Source organism: Micromys minutus (genome assembly GCF_963924665.1).
Source record: "Micromys minutus genome assembly, contig: SUPER_22_unloc_1, whole genome shotgun sequence".
In the NCBI taxonomy this organism is placed as follows: Eukaryota; Metazoa; Chordata; class Mammalia; order Rodentia; family Muridae; genus Micromys; species Micromys minutus.
The window spans coordinates 2,591,523-2,605,324 of record NW_027667990.1 but is presented as its reverse complement, the minus strand read 5'-3'; positions in this window follow the sequence as shown (position 1 = coordinate 2,605,324).

The window sequence follows — 13,802 nt, the reverse complement described above, 5'->3', positions numbered from 1 at the left end:
AGTTGATACTGTTTTTTTTTTTTTTTTTTTTTTTTTTTATGGGGCTGTAAATCGCTTCAGCTACTTCAGTCCTTTCTCTAACCTTTCTCTAATTCCTCCATTGGGTCTCCTTGTACAATTCAATGATTAACTGCAATCATCCTTATCCCTGGAGACATACCTATCAGGCTTCTATCATCAAGCATGTCTTGACTTCAACAATAGTGACTGATTTTGGTGGCTGCATATGGGATAGATCTCGAGATGTAGCAGTCTCAGTGTGACCTTTCCTTCAGGCCCTGCTCCCCTTTTGGTCAATGTCATTCCTCCTGTGAGTATTTCTTCTCTCTTCTGAAAGGGACTGATGGATCCACATTTTGGTCTTTCTTCTTCTTGAGCTTCATATGGTATGGGAATTGTTTCTTGGGTATCCCAAGCTTTTGAACTAATATTTATTAATTGGTGAGTACATACCATGGATGTTCATTTGTGAATGGGGTACCTCACTCAGGATGATGCTTTCTAGCTCCATCCATTTTCCTAAGAATTTCATGTAGTCATAGTTTTTAAGAGCTGAGTAGTATTCCATTGTGCAAATGTACCATATTTTCTGTCTTTATTCCTGTTGAATAACATCTGGGTTCTTTCCACCTTCTGGTTATTATAAATAAGGCTTCTGTGATTGTAGTGGAGATCATAATCTTGTTAAACGTTTCTGCATCTTTTGGGTATATTTCTAGGAGTGGTATAGTTGGATCCTCATGTAGTACTATGGCCAATTTTCTGAGGAACCACCAGAGGGATTTCCAGAGTGCTTGTAGCAGCTTCAAATTTAACCATCAATTATGGAGTATTCATCTTTCTCCACATCATTGCTAGCATCTGCTGTCACCTGATTTTTTTTTCATCTTAATTATTCTGACTGGAGTGAAGTGGAATCTCAGTGTTGTTTTCATTTGCATTTCCCTGATGACTAGGAATGTTGAATCATCCTTAGGTGCTTCTCAACCATTTTATATTCCTCAGTTGAAAATTTTTTGTTTACCTCTGCATCCCATTTCTACTAGGATTATTTTGTTCCCTGAAATCTAATTTCTTGAGTTCTTTGTATATATTAGATATTAGCCTCGATTGGGTGAAGGATTGGTGAAGACCCTTTCCCAATCTGTTGATTGCTGTTTTGTTTTATTGACATTCTTTGCCTTACAGAAGTGATGCAATTTTATGAGGTCCAATTTCTTAATTCTTGATTTTATAGGATAAGCCATTGGTATTCAGTTAATGGAATCCTCCCCCATGTTCATGTGTTTCAGGGTCTTGCCCAATTCCTTTTTATCAGTTTTAGTGTATCTTCTTTATGTGGAAGTCTTCTACCCACTTGAACTTGAAATTTGGATGAGGATAGTTGCATTCTTCTACATGCTGACCTTCAGTTAAACAGCACCATTTATTGAAAATGCTTTCCTTTGGATGATTTTAACTCCTTTGTCTAAAATCCACTGACTATATGTATGTGGATTCATTTCTGGACCTTCAACACTATTCCACGGTCTTCCTGCCTGTTTGTGTATCAAGACCATGCACTTTTTATTATGTGGATCCTTTCAGTCCATGAGCATGGAAGATCTTTTCATCTTCTGAGATCTTCGTCAATTTCTTTCTTCAGACACTTGAAGTTCTTGTCATACAGATCTTTCCTTGCTTGGTTAGAGCCACAACAAAGTACTTTATACTAATAGGGACAAATGTACAGGGCAAGTTTCTGATTTCCTCTTCCCACTCATGTGTTGGAGCTCTTCCTAGCTTATTTCTTTTCTGAGCTATAGTAAACAGTGCAGCAATGAGCCTGTATGACTGAGTATCCCTGCTTCATATTGATGGATCAACCAGCAGTCCCATTTTACTTGTTCTGAGGAAGTTTCCTCTTTTACACGGGAGTCACTGATGATTGTGAGTCACTACTTGTGTGCTGATACTGCAACCCAGGTCGTTGGCATGAGCAGACAGTATTTTTCACTCTTGAGGTGTCTCTCAAATTCTTACAATGTAGGGTTCATGGATGGCCTGATGCATGACTTGGATCTTTAGTCAACATTTGGTTAGGAGCTAAACTCAGGTATTTTATTAGAACAATGATAGCTCTTAAAAACTTAACCATTTTTTTTGCCCACAAATGTTCAGAAAAGGTTTTGCACATGAATATTGTGGAGTATATTTCTTTTTTACCTCACTCACCTCCCTTTGTCACCCACTTCCCATCACATTGGTTCCATTGTCTCCATATTACACAAGATTACGTCACCTTTATGTATGTATGATGACTTAATATGTTCATATAGAATTCAGGACTGTGGCTAGTTTGATATACTTAATGTGATTTTCCATGACTGCTTCCATTGTCCAGATAATGACTTCTGCTAATCCCATCTTGTATGTGTACTATATTTCATTTGTCCACAGCTCTGGAGATGGGTGTCTGGTTTCAATTGTTTGGTGTCATACTTCCTAGTGTAGTGAGCAATGATATGCAATACCTACCTCTGTGCTATGTTGGCATCCATTATATACCATAGAGTAGTACAGCTAGGTCATATTGACAATCTGTGTGTTCTGAGAAACCTGCATCCTGATTCACACAGTCACTTGACCAGCTCACATTAGCATTACCAGTGTCTAAGGCCCTGTTGTCTACCACATTACCAGCATTCATTGTTCTGTTTTCTTAGTAAACAATAATTTGGTTAATATTTAAAAGTTCAAAGGGCATGTCTCAAACATATTCATCTCCCCTTCTTCCAAGTGTTACCAAAAATGCATTGGCATTCCTACCCAACATCCTCTGTTTTGTGACATAACCAGAGGGGGTTATTGAATTCCAGTCCCAGCATGACAAATATGTTTCTGGTGGGCTGTGCCTTTACTAATTTCTCCTCTCTTGTTAAATCCTTACATTCCATTCTTTAGTTTAGCAACCAATTCCATTAGCTTATTTCACTCTGTCTTCTTTCTGAGGCTCCTACCCAGGTCCAGTTATCATAGAATTGAACTTCAGCAATCAGAATCCGCTTTTAACTCACCTATTTGCCATGCCCAGTAACAACAATCCAGTGTATTCTACCCATTGTAACCTTTTCCTGTTGAAAATCTGAGATATTGATTATTTGCTGTTGTGCCTGAGTGAGTCAGAAATTAGCCACTTTAAATCAACAGTGAAAAACATGTGTGTTTAAGTGTGCATTTGTGGTCTCAGTTTAATCCTCTTCCTGTAGTGAGCATTCTCTATTCCTCCTGTGTGTTGTTCCCTTCAAAACATTCCCTGTGAATATGCAAAACATAAATCTACCCACTGCATATAGGAAACAAAGAACATAGTATAGATACCACAAAGTCTAGCTTTGTGATGCAATGACAATTATTCCCAGGGATATGGAGTGGAAGGTGACTCAATGGAAGAGAGAATCAAAGACAGAATCATCATCAAAGCTAGTCCCTGAATGGGTTACAAGCTTACTAAAGCTGGGAACTTGGAGCACACTTCACAGTCTGAGAGTAGCTTAATAGGTAGATGAGTACCTGTTACAAGTAGCAGTTTGTTTAAACTTTTTCCAGGCAGCATGGCAAGAGGTGGTCTGGTTTCAGTTGTCTTTGTTCCTTGTTTTGTGTGAGAGAGACTCTGAGGGCTTTGGGTTGATTACAATCTGAAAAGGAGAGATCTAAAGAATCTGGTCAGTTTCAGGAACTTCCTAAAGCTATTTGGCACTGTTTCCCTTCCAGGTTAATTCACTGCAGAAAAAAATGTTTCAATCTCTCAGGCAAAGTATACAGAAGACACATACCTGATACCACTCAACTCTGACAAGTTGTTTGGTCTTCCTCTTCAGCACATTTTCCTATACTTCTCCTCTTCATATTCATATTCTTCCTCTCCCTCACCTTCCTGTTAGTTCCTCCTCATGCTCCTTTCCTCATTCCTTACCTCCTCATCATGTTTCTTCTTGTCTTTCTCTCAGGTCCATATTTTATTACCCAATGAACCTAAGTCATGAAGTCAGGGTTGGGGATCATTGCCCTCTCAGGGATTGCATCAAAGAAAAGACTTTCCCTTCCCTATCCCCTGTCAAGTGCCAGCCATTTCTCAGCTTGTAATTGGATTTCTTGTCCAAGTCCTCAGTTCCCTATTCATGAGATTCTTCCTGGTGAGCTTGCTTAGCTCTCATGCATGCTGTAACCATCACTGTGTGTTTCTACTTCCAACAAATTGGTGGTGTCCTTAATGTAAACTACAACTGTGGCATTTACAGTCTTTTTAGCTCTCATCCCAAAGATCTCTGAGCTTTATCCTGGTTGACATTATAATATTTTTGTGTATGTCTCTCTCTATGTGTGTGTGTGTGTGTGTGTTTGTGTGTGTGTTTGCATGTGTGTGAGTGTGTGAGTGAGTGAATGTCCCTGCATATGCCACAATCCTCCTATCTTCCATTCCTCCCTATTCCATTCTTCACCCTCGCCCACGTTCCCCAATCTCAGGTTCAGTATTTTTCTGTGGAAGCTGTAGTATGTCACCATTTGCTCCACACATTTTTGCCTGCACATTTTCATTATGATGCCTGTTTGGCATTGCATGCTATTTCAGCTACTCTATCAACACTGGAATTTCAATGGGACTCTTCTCTGGTATCTTGTTATCATGGAGATTATCTATATTATATAAATCCTGGAGTTCTGGACGTGTAGAACTGGCCACTTCATGTACTACAGTAGTTCACCAATGATCTAGATATTGGTGTGGGACAATTCAAATGCCTGGATCTGTGCATGATAATTATCTGAGTTTGTCATGTTGTGAGCTCTAGCCCCCTTCAATGGCAGTGCCTATGCAGTATTCCTTGCAAAGAGGGAGAGCTCTACCCTACTGCCTAGGTGAGGTGCCAGTCCCAGTGTTCCAAGTATTGCAGTTAAGGAGGACATGGATGTTCCTTGACAGTGACCACAGGGCCATCTCTCCTGCCTGCCATAGATGTCAGTGGATGAATGAGCAGAGAGGGGTCTCTCCCTCATCTTTACTATTGCATAGTATACAAGAAGCAAGACCCTTGGGGGCTGCTCATACACAATCTTTATGTACAGGGCTAGCTCTGATGAACTTCCCGAGCACGATCCGGGGCCTGAACTCCCCAGTGTTGTAGCAAGTGAGTGGCAGGGGCAGCTCTCTTGCTCTAGTCACACCAGAATCAAGTCTTGTCCTTGCCATAGGTGGTGAGGTACAAGGACTGAGCAGGGTGTCTATTTCTTTTCCACAGCGCTAGATTGGCAACAGGTGGCAGCGCCACCTCTCCCACACTTTCTCTGACTGAGGGCACACACTCTCCCCAACTGTGAATATGGTTTATCATTGGAGCTCTTGCAGATGGCTATAAAGAATGCCACGAGGCACTCTTGTGCAGTACCTGACATACCCCATGGGGAGTTTTCCTGGACAGCATGCATATGATGATTTTTTTTAGCAGGAAAATCTCCAGACCTTGTTTGAAACAGATTGTCCTTGTTTTGCAGTCAGATACCCCACTGATGATTTTGAACCTTATGACTAGGCTAAACCAGCTATACTGACCAGTTTTTCTCTTTTGAAGTGTGGCTTTCTTGTGCAAGACCACTCATACTTGCCCAGAACACAGCTAACTAAAACTTGCCCTTTTTCTCAGGGGTCTTACTAACTTTGGATAGTCATATCGCTCAGGAAAAAACAAAACTTGTACCTGGTTTTAGCCCCACTTGGTAACACTGACATTCCTCCCTCCTGCATGGTGAGTTCTGCTTCCCAACTATGACTTTTTAGTATTTGTCTTGTTTTAAACCAGAGAGTGAAGCCGCATAAAAGAGTGTATTTTCACCATTCCCCAGGCTTGTCTTTAACCTGGCTTTATGCCCAATACTTACCAGGATTATGAGGCCCCGGAAAATGTTTGTCCAGATCAAAATAGAATTTTTGGGGGGCTCAAAATGTTGCTTTTATTGTGAGGTTGGCCTCAGCTCTTGGGAATGAATCTTCAAAGGTTTAAACTGTTTGAGCATCTAAGTAGGTCCTGAAAACTGGAGATTGTTCAAAAGGTTTAAAACAACCATGAGTGTGAAAGAGAAAAGCAAAGAAATAATAAAATAGACCTCAGATTGAGAAGCCATAGATACCAGGCAAGAAATAGGACAGATGGATGACTGGTCCTATGACACTGACACTACAGAGGGTGTAATTGATTGTTGAGTGGGCCTTTCTCTGTAGCAACAGCGATGGATTTATAATGCTCAAATAATCAGGCACTTTTTTTGGAATAGCAGCATATCCAGTACTGTTAACTTTGGCCTAGCCAGCCTGCTGCCAGACATTAACTTGACAGAGCCTCTTTGAGAGGACAGAGGAACTGTGGCCATCAAATTCCCTCAACCTAGATGGGGAGACATAAGGCAGTGTCTTTGTGATGCTGCACTGGGTGCAGACAAGTTGTCTAGCCATGAAGCATTCTGGGGGAAAGATACATTCTACCTTCTTCCCCAGGGCATGTCACTTAAGTTCTAGCTGCTCGACCTTGTAGCTCAGCTCATCCAGATGGGAATAGCAGTTTGTTTTCAGCTTGTATTGGAGCCATGGTACCTCTTAGTGAATATCTCTTTAGCTGCTGCAGGTGGAAAAGACAAGCCCCATTATTTGAACATCATGCAACATGAGACCTGGAAGGATGGAGTGCTTCTTCTCCTAGGTATATGTGCACAAGACTGGCAGGCTGACATGTTTGTCAAGGAGAAGGTCTGTGGGCCTCTGACTATTGACGTGGACAGTGCACCTGGTAGCTTTTGCTATGGTTTCTCCCCTTGTTGACTTGGCATGGAAAGAATTCTCACAGGTCCTCTATCTACCAAATGTCGCTCACTGACCAGGGGATTCTCTATAGCTTCCCAAATAATGCTTAATATTAAGGCTTTGCCAAAAACGTCTGAGGTTTAAAACCTAGCTATTAGAATTCTTTTACTGGGATACCAGACTTTTACCACAGATATTCTAACTCCCAAGACAGGAAGTCACGTAGAGTAGGTACTGATAAGATATTTCAAGTATGAAATGGATGTGAGGCTAGAACCTGAGATTACCTGTGTCTGTCAGTTTGTGAACAGTTGTATGACTCACTGTTTTGGCTCAGAACTTTTTATGTGGTTTATCCCAAATAATGCTTCACTTGTTCAGAAAAACATCTGAGAGGGGTCTTGGCTCTAATCTGTGTTTGAACAGAAAATGAGTGAAAGGATCACATTCTCTGATGATGAACTGGACTATAGGTTTTCTATCCTCTTGTCTGCTGGGCCTGGGGAAACTGGGTTTGGCATCTAATCCGTGGTATAAGGTCAGTAACCATATGGAATGTTTGGGTGGATTATTTAAAATCTCTCTTTATATGTCTCTGTATAGAGAGAAATAGGAAATTATTGCTTACTCTCCTGATCTTGAGCATGGTTGGATCTCGGAGCTCAAACACTCTACCAAGTAGTACATCAATATCAATATCCAGAGTGCCATAAAACCTCTAGATGGATGTAACACGGTTTAGTGGGTAGGAATGTATTTTCAAGAAGTAAGAGGATGACTCATACCCATGATTCTCACAATCATGCCGGCTTGGGTTCCAATTTCTGTGTGGCTTCAAAAGGCTGTACCAAAAGGCAGCTTTGTGCCTTTTCTGAGATTAGACCCACCTGCCTTGTCTGGAGCCATTTTGTCTGCTTTTGTGAAAGTTTCCCTATAAGGCAGAGTCAAGTCAGGCCAGGTTTATACTGGCAGATTTCCTAGTTTACTGAGGCATGGAAAGATAAGAGGGGATACACTTGAAGCTTATGTCCAGGAAATCAATTTTTTAATCTTGGAGGACAGAACAGGGAGAATAAAAAGGCCACCAGATGCTTAGAGATGTTGAATATATGTCGGCCATTTTCTCTGCTAGCTTGGGACTTCATTTCCCATGATACTTTTAAGTATAATTAGTCTCTGGGAGCACTGGGTCATCTGGTCAGCTGATGTTGTTCTTCCTTCCATTGCAATCCCCTTTCCTGCTCTAGTCCTACTGATAGCTCCCCCACCGGTGTCCCTGATTTCAGTCTGAAGGTTAGCTTCAAGCATCTACATCTAAATTGCTTTCCAGACCTTCAAATGAACAGCCCAACCAGTCACTTTCAGAAAACACCTCTAGTTAAAGGCAACAGCATCACGTTAATGTCTGCAGACAGGATGGAGTCACAGGTATGAAAGACCCTGGATGGCCCTTCCTATATAGTTTCTGCTCCATTTTTTGTCCTTACTCTTTCTTTGGATAGGAATATTTCTGGGTTAAAATATTTGAGATGGGTGGCCCATCCCTTGATTGGGGGCCATGCCTATCTACTGCAGGAGTTCTCTAAAGGTCCTATCTCCATCATCTCTGCACATTTCGGCTAAAATCCTTCCCACTGAGTCCTAGGAGCCTCTCATTTTCCTGTTGTCTGAGGCCCTCCAGTGGCTATTTCCAATTCCTCAACACTCCCCCTCCCTAGCTACATATTATTTGATGTTCTGATGTTCTACACCTTTCTCCCATCTCCTCCAGGACCTCATTCTAACCCCTCATTTCCTTTGCCTCCTCTCTTTCCAAGGTCCTCCTCTCCCTTCACCTCCTGTGATAATCCTATTACTCTCAATGCAGGACTGAAACATCCAAGGGAACACACAAGGTGAACTGCAGGACAACATCCTTACAGGGATCCACAAAGTTCAATGTGAAGGTCACATGGCTATAGAGATGGTTAACATGTGCCTTGTGTGTAGAAATTTTGATGTGATTTGAACAATGGTTCCGTGTTGCTAGTGTGAGATGCTGCTAGGGAAAGTTATCATCAGGGAAACACAAGGTCCCTTCTTGATTTTATTGTTGTCCATGGTGTGCCTAAGCTGCTCAAGTTGCCTAAATGTCAAATAGCAGAACAGAGATGCCATGAAGATGGGATGGTTTCAGTGCTGCAATGACATTGCACCTCTGGGGCTCAGTGCAGATGAGGAAGAAATGCCCATTTTCACTCATGACAGATGTTCCTCTGACAACTGAGCTAGGTTGAAATAATAGATAACCCTATGGAGAGCATCCTACACAGACTCAATTATATGTTTGTTTTAGGATGGAAGGCAGACATAAGAGCAAGATAACCTGTTTGATGGGTCTTTCTGCCAAAGAACCTGGGAAGCTAAAATGTGTAAGAGAAAAGTTAAAATAGATTCAATAGAAAATATTACATCTAGGGACCTGACTAAAGATTAGTTCTAATTAAAACACACCTAATACAAAGAACCTGAATCTGACAGGCACTTCACAGTAAGTTGGATGTCTGTCCTACTGACTTCTCCATTGCTGTGGTAAGATCTCTTGGCAAAAGACACATGGGAGACAAAGGGTTTGTTTTAACTAACAATTCTAGCTTGAAGTCTATCATTGTGGCAAAATTTCGGTAGCAAAGGCTTGAGACATTTGGTGAGGCCTCATCCACAACCATGAACAGATAAATGAATGTATGTAGGCTCAATGGCTTCTCTGATTGTTTGTGCTCAGTTCAACTTCTCCACTTACAGTTCATTACCCTGTGTATATAGAAAGTTGCTACCATCAGTGAGATGAATCTTCCTACAGAATTAATTTAATTAAAATAATCCCCTTTAGTCATGCTTACAGGCACAACCAATGTAGTCAGTCCCTTACTGATATGATGCTCTTTTTAGGTGATTCTGGGTTGTGTCCAATTGACAAGGCTAATTACTCACCATGATGACATTATTTTGTAGGTGAAAGATACAAAGCCTGGAGAAATAATGGGTTTTAGGCCAAGACTGCACAGGGAGCCCTCATGCTATGACTATAAACCCTCTTGCTCAGGGATTATCAACATTGTTTCCATAATACTGGTTGTGGTAGATGGAATGAGAGTGGCTTCTGTTACCTCACATGTTTGAATTCTTAATTAACTGTCAGTGGTACTATATAGGAAGGATTAGGAGGTGTGGCCTCGATTGAGACAGGATTACTCCCGGGGATTGTCTTTTTAGGTTCAGAAAGACCATGCCATTCCCAGTGACCACTGGCTGCCTCCCAATAGTTTAAGCCCTCAGCTCCTGCTCCAGCACCATCACTGTCTGATTTCCTGATCTCATGCTTCCCACCATGAGGGCCCTGGACTATAATCCTATGGCACTGGATCCCAAATAACTCTTCCTTCTGTAAGTTTCATCGGTTGTGATGTCTCCACAGCAACAGAAATGTGACTAACTATGATGCAGTATCTAGCTGCTGACATCCTGGCTACTCCCCTGTCTGCTTATTTAGTTGGTTGAAAGGAATTGGGGAATCCATGCATCTTGAATTTTAATCGGGAAGGTGCTTAGAATGTACAGCCAAGCATGGGATTGTGTTCCTGTCAAAGTGTTTTCATCTCCTGACCCACAGGATGGGGCCTTCCCCTATTTACCTTGCTGGAGCTGATTCTGGCTGAGACCTGGAGAAAAATTTATTAGGCCTTGAGTGTGACACGATCATCTGAAGCTTCCATGCACCATAATGATGAGCAACGCCCTCTGTCATCTGCCTCCTCTGAGGAAGAATGCAAGAACTCATAAACTTATTTTACTGGTTGCCATGGGAATTTTTTGCAGTGTCAGCAGAAATGCTCCACAATACACAAAGCTAGCAAAAAGCTCCCCCAAGTCTCTAGCTCAGAATCCCCCTCAGCCCTAGACTGAAGCACAGTATTGCAGAGCCTTTACTCTGTTATTCAAGAAACAAAACATACACTATGAGATTCTTTGCTATCACTCACCTTACTAGGGTTCAGAGGGGAAATAGATTGCAACCACCTGTCCAAGTGGAACAGGCATGGGAGTAGATGGACTGAAAATTATTTCCCCGCTGACCATCTTTGAATAGTCTCCAAAGCTCTTTGTTTCTTTATCTCTCCAACTGCTAAAGTAGTACTAATCCCTCAGAATGGGGATGATGTGTGTTCTCAACAGCATTGTATTCCATGCTTAGCAATTTGACTGTTTTTAATTATGTGTAACTGTGTGAGCACACATTATTATGAGCATGTTATAGATGACATGTGGAGTTCACAGGATAACTCGGATGCTGGTTCATCTTCTCCTTCTACATTGTTTGACCCAGGTCTTTGTTTTCTTCTGGTGCACAAAGGCTAGTTTCTGGATATTCTTCAGAATTTACCTTTTATCCTGCCTCTCAAGCCCGAGAGTTACAGGTGTGATACCAAACCTGAACTTTTACATAAATTCTGAGGATGCAGATATAATACCTCGTCCTGGTACCATTAATCCATTTTGCCATGTTATAGTGCATCTTCAATCATGTAGAGCTATTAAAGAAATTTCGAAAAATTAAGCCTTCCAATCATCTAAAAAAATCTTGCTATGTATAGAAAACATAACAGTTCTACCCTTGCTGACAAGCAAAGCTGAGATATATCCCAGGAATTCCTGACCTGTTGGGAGATAGAAACCAGGCTTCATCCACAGCTTGATCAGTAGCAAACTATACATAACGAATGTGAAATACTTGCAATATCTAAACTTTACAGTAAAGAGGTTTTTCTCTAGAATAGTTCGTTATACAAAGAGCTAGCTCACTTTTTTTTGTTTAGTCCTGCTAAGAACAGTATATCTGGGTTCTTTTCAAATATAAATATAATTTTCAAATGCTAATACTACCACCATCTTTGGTTATGATATTTTTGGAGTGATGAAGGAGTGTACACATATCTGTTATCATGTGTAACAGATCCGTGTTCTGCACTGTTCACTTGCTGTTGTATGTGGCAATCTTTCCTCCTGAATCTTTCAAGGTCTTGGTACAAAGTAATAGAAATGGTTGGGTGACAAATACAAGACAGTGGATACAAGCAGAGATGGGGATTCACAATGGAAAATGATAGGGTGGTACAGGGGTAGCCAGAAGGATGAACCTTGAGAAAAGGGCAAAAACCGTGGGAGCCATGGGTCTGACCACCAAGAGTCGGAAGTACACAGTCCAGTCTCTGTATAATGCCACACCTGTCACTGTCACACAGAGCAACCTCCTGTCCAAATTATCCTTCTTGTGCTACTTAGGCTAACATTTTGTCCTGAGACTAGAGGTAAATGGTAGATGGGGAAACTATGGAGAGTTCTGACCTGTGGAGTTGCCAAGACGTTACTCCTTGAAATTTTACCCCCATGAAGATGCTGAGGTACAGGGACTGGAGATATGGTCCAGGGCTTGAGTGTGTTGTCCTTCTATAACAGAGGCCTGAGTTCAGTTCCATGCACCCAATATGCAGGTTCACAACAGCCTGTAAACCAACTCCAGGGAATTCTCTTCCTCTGGTCTCTGCAGGAACTCATGTTCACAAGCCTACACACACATAACTAAAAATAAGGAAATCTCTTTTTAAAAATATGTGGAAGGAAAAGTAATTGACATTTCTAGAAAGCTATCTTTTACGTGGTCCTCATTTGAGTGCTGACAAAGTTTCAGAATCAATAAATTGGCATGGTTCACCTCACAAGATCTTGTACAACTTACAGGACCAAAGCCGGTGATTTATGAAGTCTTCCACATTTTCTCCATATTTAAACACCATTTGAGGTGAGAACAGTAGGAGAAAAAGGATTGGTTTTTCTTGGTGTGATGACTGTTGCAGACCCTTTTATTATTCAGATTTAGTAGATGAATTAAAGTGCTAGGTGGCACTGAGCTCCGTGCATGGCAGATGAATATCATGAATGCAAACTTTTTGATGATGTATACTGAACACTGGCCACCATACACTGATGTTTCCATGGAAACCACTACAGCTCCTGCATCTAACCTCTACCTTTTCTTATTTATCGTGCAATAAAACATGAATACTTGGGCCGTAATTTCTTGGCTTATCATCTAAACCTCTGTCCCACTCCTTCTTTCGTCATAAATGTAAGGTTCATAAAGTCATTGTCTTTAATAGCTGAGTAGTAATCCATTGTGTAAATGTACCACACTTTCTGTGTCCATTCCTCTGTTGAAGGACATCTGGGTTCTTTCCACGTTCTGGCTTTTATAAATATCACTGCTATAAACATGGGGCAGCATGTGTCCTTGTTAAATATTAGAGCTACTTTTGGGTATATGCCAAGGGGTGGTATAGCTGAGTCATCAAAAATTACTATGTCCAGGTTTCTGAGGAACCACCGAACTGATTTCCAGAGTGGTTGTACCAGGTTACAACCCCCCAACAGTGGAGGAGTGTTCCTCTTTCTGTACATCCTCGCCAGCATCTGCTCTCATCTGTATTTTTTATCTTAGCCATTCTTACTGGTGTGAGGTAGAGTCTCGGAATTGTTTTAATTTGCGTTTCCCTGATAACTAGGGATGTTGAGCATTTCTTTGGATGCTTCTCAGCCATTTGGTATTACTTCACGAAATTCCTAGGCAAATGTGATTTATCATGTGAGTGAGCTAACCCAGTCACAAAAGTACACACATGAAATGCAGACTGATAATTGGATACTAGCCCCAGAAAGCTCTGAGTACCCAAGAAACAATTTACAGACCTTATGAAGCTCAAAAAGAAGGAAGGCCAAAATGTGGAAGCCCCAGTCCTTCTTAGAAAGGAGAACAAAACACTCACAGGAAGAGATACAGGATCAAATGGAAGAGCAAAAAGGATCTTTCAGGGGCTGCCTTAATTGGGGATGCACCCCATGTGCAGCCTCCAGGCCCAATCACTGTAGCTCATGT